The sequence below is a fragment of the Mya arenaria genome, chromosome 5, assembly GCF_026914265.1.
Source record: "Mya arenaria isolate MELC-2E11 chromosome 5, ASM2691426v1".
Lineage (NCBI taxonomy): Eukaryota > Metazoa > Mollusca > Bivalvia > Myida > Myidae > Mya > Mya arenaria.
In genome coordinates, this window is record NC_069126.1 from 23,836,182 (window position 1) to 23,842,661 (window position 6,480).

A 6,480-nucleotide genomic window follows, 5' to 3' on the forward strand; every position below is an offset into this window, starting at 1 on the left:
CAAATTATTTGGTACCCTCCAGTTTTCAGTCACTTTGCACCCTTTAGAAAGTCATATCGTAACCTTTATATTTCACTAATTGTATGCTGTGTTTAACACAAAGTCGTCGAATGCGAATGAAATAAAGTTTATTTTTCAACAGTTCAACTTCCCATACAAAAAACAAAGGAAAAATAAAATTTTAGGTAAAGTCTATAGAACATGTACGTCAAGTTAGCGGCGCGAAGTTAGCGGCCTATTTTTGTTTTCTATTTCAAAGCATTTTTTATGCGTTTTCTTCGATTATAATAATAAAATAACGTTTTTAATGCATAAATTAACCTCCTGCAGCGAGTATCAGCATTTTACAAATTAATCAATCCCATACGCTGCAAAATGATATACAAAATTAATGTAATTAAATAGCAGGTCTATCTTTTATGGACTGAACAATTACAAATACAACTGCCCAATGATTTATCTCGACCAAATTATTTTCTGTTGTTATGCGAAATCATAAAGCAAATGTAATCAGTTGACATTCCAAGACATAGTAACCAAATTATTATGAGAATTTTATAACCAAATAATACGGGCTCTAAACCGAGCGAAGCATGTGTGCGCGTATACACTTTCTTTCAAAAGTGCAACCACTTTGAGCCTGAAAAAAAGACGTGAAGGTGATTGAACCAGTATTTTTTTGTTCATAAACCATATTGAGCGTGTGAATGCCTGATACCAAAATGCGTTCGGTAGTTTTCGTCATCGCCAAATCGGCCGTTTCCGTGATTAATATATTAACATGAAAATCGAAACTACGAGATGCAAAATTGCGCCCCAGTAATTATCAAAATATTTCAAAGTATGCTTATATTTTTATGAGTATGGGTCAGGGTAAGAGTAAACCGCTTGAAATGAAAGATAACATTTATCATGTGCTATATAATTCCTCGATCTACACTTAATTGTTACTAGCTATTTAGACGGTAAGTTATTTCGTATACTGTCGTGCTGGTAGAATGTGGTACTAAAGGTGATACTGGTATACGAAGTTATCGAAAACATAGTTATAATACAAGATTGTGGATGTGTTGATAGTTTAAAACAAAATCATGTTAATCAATTACAATTAGTAGCAATTAACGACATTTAAAGTATGGCTATTTAGTTATTGATTTTTTTAACGAATATCGCACGTCTTGAATAATAGTTGCCAAACATATTTTGAAAATAATAAAAAAAAGCTTGCAGAATTCTTCTGTAACTTCAGTTGGGTACTTTGTACCCGACCAACCGATCATATTATAGTTATTTCGTACTGATCGCTCGGTAATGTACAAAGTAACCCGATGGTAGGTTTCCAAGTGACCGACCGAAGGTTACAAAATGACAGAAAATTATGATACACATGATAGATACTTATAGTTCTATGGTAAAAATTAACAGCACCTATCCGTTTGTTTTCGAAATAGTTTTCAGTAAGGTTAAGGTAATTCGCGTAGAGTTTTGTTTCCGCAAGAAGAATGCATAACCAGCATAACAATGAATGATAAACATATATAGCAACTTTTGTATTCATTCCAAAAGCGTTAACTTTTTATATTACTTCAAGCGCAAAACATTCTCGATAGCGCCATCAGCGCCACCACTTTTATAAATATGAACATGTTTCCTTTTTAAGAAGTGCTTATCAGTTTTGTTGTGTTCCAGCATAGGCACTATACATAACAGTTGTGTTTGCATGCGTGAGAATGTTCTTACGGGGTGTGAAAGAACCGAAATGTACTTGCTATGCAATCAGATCACAAAATATGCACAAGTCCGATTCGGGAGAAAAGCTCCTGGCACCACGGTTTGCACAATATTGAAACGAAGTAGTAACCAGCCTGCAGTAGAATTGTTTTTACACGGTACCACATTCTCCGATTTTCGAAATATGTCCGTTAAATGAAATTATCAAATAAAATATAAATCATACTCACGCTTGTTCATGTAAACATAGGGCACAGCTCCACAACGGAAGTGTCGACAGCTCTTTTTCTTTGCACCACCGTAAAGTGGTGGAGCTGGCGTTTAGAGGCCGTGTGTACACATCTTCAAAAATATTCGAATTTGATAGCTGACCAATTAAAAACCCTTAAAGTGTATACTGAATTTCATTTAATAGGTAGTATATTACCTTAAGAAATTACGGAAATTACAGAAATTACATAAAGAGGTCGATGTCTTTTACGCCAACACAATTTGCATATATAACTATAATTGTGAGGGTAATTGAAGCTATGTTATAGTATGGTGCCTTTACTTACCTAAGCCTGAAACATCCAAAAATCAATTCATGAACATTTGGTCAATATTAAACTGATAATCGTTAGTGACATATAGGTCTATTTCATTATATATTATATATATATATATTTGGTCTGTCGTCTGCAACATTACTGAGTGTGTATTAAGTTAGATCATTATAATAATATGATCCCACTTTATCTTCTTATTTTAAACGTACTTTCATGTTTGTTTGACAAAAACAAGACACTGTTGATAAACATCTCTGATTAAGTGCTGTCTTTGGTCGTGAATTTAACAATGTACGTGCTTAATTACCTTTGCATAGTGTTTGCTGGATTTACAGTGTTAAATTAAACAGCAAAATTATCGATTTTGCCTTGGTTAAATATGTAATCTCACCTCTGCGATATCTTCCATTTGGTATGAGAGTTCTGAAGTATGTTCGGTAATGTTGACAAAATTTAGCTAGTTTTTCACCGGCAATTTTGATGACATCATCATGTGACATCAGAAATGGTTCGATCTTCGAGTGGAAGTCTAATGTCCTATTTGTCCTTCCCTATAACATGTATATAATCTAATTGTGTCTGGGTATGCATTTTCCCGCTGTTCTGAAAAGCATAACAATTAAAGTGTTCTAATATATTTAAACTAGCATGTACCGTTGTATATATTTACCTTAATTTTGAACGCTTTCAACTGCCTATCTAACCTATCTCACATCTCTACTCCATCCCTAGTCATGGATAGAACCTAGTACAATCTTCGGATTATGTTAATCTTCGTCATATTTCATGGCAAACCATGTTGTTGTCGAATGTCGTGCCATCTACATATCCTCGTGGAATGCACAACCAGAACAAAATTCGGGATTTTTTCCCTTCTCTCTCTCATTCAAGTTTTTGATCAAGAATACAAAATCAGTTCTTCAAATTTTTAGCTGTCCGCTATATCATAGTCAGCGACTTCACTTATTCGGCCAACTGTCTGCTACCAGGTTTTTGTCACGCCTACTGCTTTTGATCAAATGAAGCTATGAACAAAACCAACACAACGATATGCAACGCCGTTCAGCAATACATTCGTGGAACTGAACGCTTCTGATCTTGTTTGTATACATTAAAACAAGCTTCACCTCACCCAAGGCTCCTGAACTTGTCTAAAAGACAAGTAGTATGCTTGCGAAAGATTTAACCATAAAAAGGAATAAGATTTTTTTAATAAGTTTGCGTTTTGGATCTTCAAAGCCAATTTTGCATCAAGCCGATAACTTAACCACACTAGTTTAGACGAGTATACCAGTCTGTATTCCTTTGATAAGTAGAGAACTCTTTTGAATAAGGCTAAGTCAATTTCTCAATATGCATCGATCTGTCTTAATATTGTTAATTTTGATGTGTTGATTTTATAACAATATCTAAAAACTGGCTGTGGCTTAGTTTGCGAAAACTTGCATTAGTAAACAGTGTTTGTTAAATTGAAGGACTAAACCGCTGCCTTGTTTTGTTTACTGACTTCTTAGGCGAATATAAATTATTGATTTAAAAAATGTGTTCATCCCCACCCGCCCCCTCTTTTTTCTGCCGCCCCTTAAATGTATTGACTCGAACTAGGGTGTATTGGCTCATTGTTCCGGTAAAGATCGGGAATGGCGTTTATTCGTATCTACGTAACGCCCAGTTTCAATACGTAACTGATGAGACGAAAGTCGCAATCTTGTAAAAGAAATTCGATATTTAGAAACAAATCTATCGAAGTACTCAGAGCGTTTGAAAGTTATATTTTAAAATGTTAATAAGTACACAAAATGGGGCTGTACTAATCGCGGAGTACAATAATTGTTTAAACTGATCAATAAGTCGTTCTCTAAATAAAAAGATAAAAACACAGCTTGGATTAATCCAAACATTTGAAAAGCCAGCTGAGTCCAGCAATATTTTTACATGACTAGCCCGATTGGACTTACCTTTCATAGCGTCTTCTACAAGATTATTATGCATTGTGCGAACTACGAACTTACCTTTATTGAGTGATTTTACACAAAAAAAAATTAAAATTTGTGTATTCCTTGTTATATATAATGGAAATTTACCAAGTTCTCCATATACTGACATTGTTGTTGTTGACTGTTTTACATGCAATAATAATTTACAAAACTTAGAATGAACCCTTTCAATCCCTTTGTTTTTTTTCCTAACCCCCAAATTTCACAACCATAATTCAAAACTGGTGATACGAATGCGTCAAATAATTGACATATCGTACTTGGTTTTAGAGGCTTGTTTTTTTAAGTTTGAAAGAAGGACATAAAGAGCCTTAAAGCCTTTCCCCGCTAGTGTTGGTTGGTTCAGTATAAAACTTCCGGTATAGTCAAAAACAGTTCTAAGGTAATTGAAGTTGTCAACAGCTTCTAAGTTATAGCCATTGTATGACCACTTTTTAGTGTTTTTGATAGGGCCGCGTTTTCTCAACACAACAATCTTACTTTTATCAGGGTTTACTTCTAATGCCCAATTTTTACAATATGAATCTAACAAATTTAAGCTATTTTGCAAGTCTCCGGGAGAATGTCCCATTATTACCATATCATCTGCAAATAACATAAGTATAAAATATAATTCTTCTAAAGCTATACCAGAAATAACACTGGCCATTAAAAACAACTCTAGATCTTCTGAAAATAGGGAAAATAAAATCGAGGACATTATTTCTCCTTGCTTTAAGCCTATGGAACATTCAAAGAAGTCAGAAAATGTGCTACAGTTTCTTACACGTGTGTTTATCTTGGAATACATATCTTGTATGATTTTTAAAATTTTGCCACGTACACCTAGATTATGTAATTTTAACCATAGACCATTTTATAAATAGTGCCAAATGCCTTCTTAAAAGCCATGGACAGGCTTAGCGCTTATTTTCATTCAAAAATTTACTTATGGCAGCATTCAATACAAAGATAGCATCTACAGTTGAGTGACCTCTCCTAAAACCAAATTGGGAATCGCTTATGACGTCGTGATTTTCAACCCACTCTGTAATGCGTTTTTTTTTTAAATTCCTGTAAAGATTTAAGATAAACAGCTAACTAGCGTTATACCTCTATTATTGTTTACATCAAGGAGATCGTTTTTCTTAAACATGTAAGGTACCAACTTGTGTATTCATACGTAGTTTTAAGAAATCAAAACACAGTTTGGTGCTATGCTATTGACACCGGTGTTTCTTATACGTCCCAAATTTTTCGACAGAATCTGAAGCTATTTTTTAGTTATGTTAACTTCATTACACCAAATAAAAGATAGTTTATCGTGTTTATCATATAGATATTTTCAGTTTCAGTTTCAAAATACTTAAATCTCTTTATAATGGATCTAAGATTGTTCGAAATATTCTGGCCATTTTTCTATTTCTGTTGATGACACTATTATTATAGTAAATGCAATTAAAACAATAAGAACATGGTTTAGATATTTTAATCTTTATATTACTGTCATTGCTGCTTATGAAATTTTATGTGAAATAAAACGATAATCCTGGCAACATGCTATCAACATTTTTAACCAGATAACATCCAAGTGTATCTTATTTAACTTTCCTTCGAGCTGCACAAACGTAAACGTCTGAGCTACGTTATGCTTTATATACCTTTTGATCACCGCAATGTGACCTAATTAGTATAGAATCAAGTGATTGACTACTTGGACCAAGGCGCATAGTTACACTGGTAACCACAATATGACCTAGTGAGATTAAAACAACTGGTTGATTACTTGAAAGAAGGCACAGAGTTGCCATTCAGGGAATGCTTGTTACGCGCACCTGCACATTAAATTTCTATAAATGTTATGTAACGGTATGTCACTTGAACAAGCTCGACCGAGTCCGCGCTGGCATGAGTATGGTGAACTAAATAGGTATTTTTTACTATGATTGTTTTGCATTATTTCCCGACAGAGTTCCATCAATAGAAATAACGCACCGAATAGTTTCATAATATACAAGGTAAATGTTCATTTCTAAAAGTATTATTCACCACGCAAAGAGGTATCGCGAGCAAAATTGTGGTCCTCTGCTTAAAGTTGAAGGTAATACTTTGTGCCGAAATGTTCTAAGGACTTGTATAAAGAAAAATGGCGTAGATCATGCACGTACGCTGAGTAAATTTCTCATGGTTAAGTAGATTTTTCTATTAGTTGGTATATATTTTCA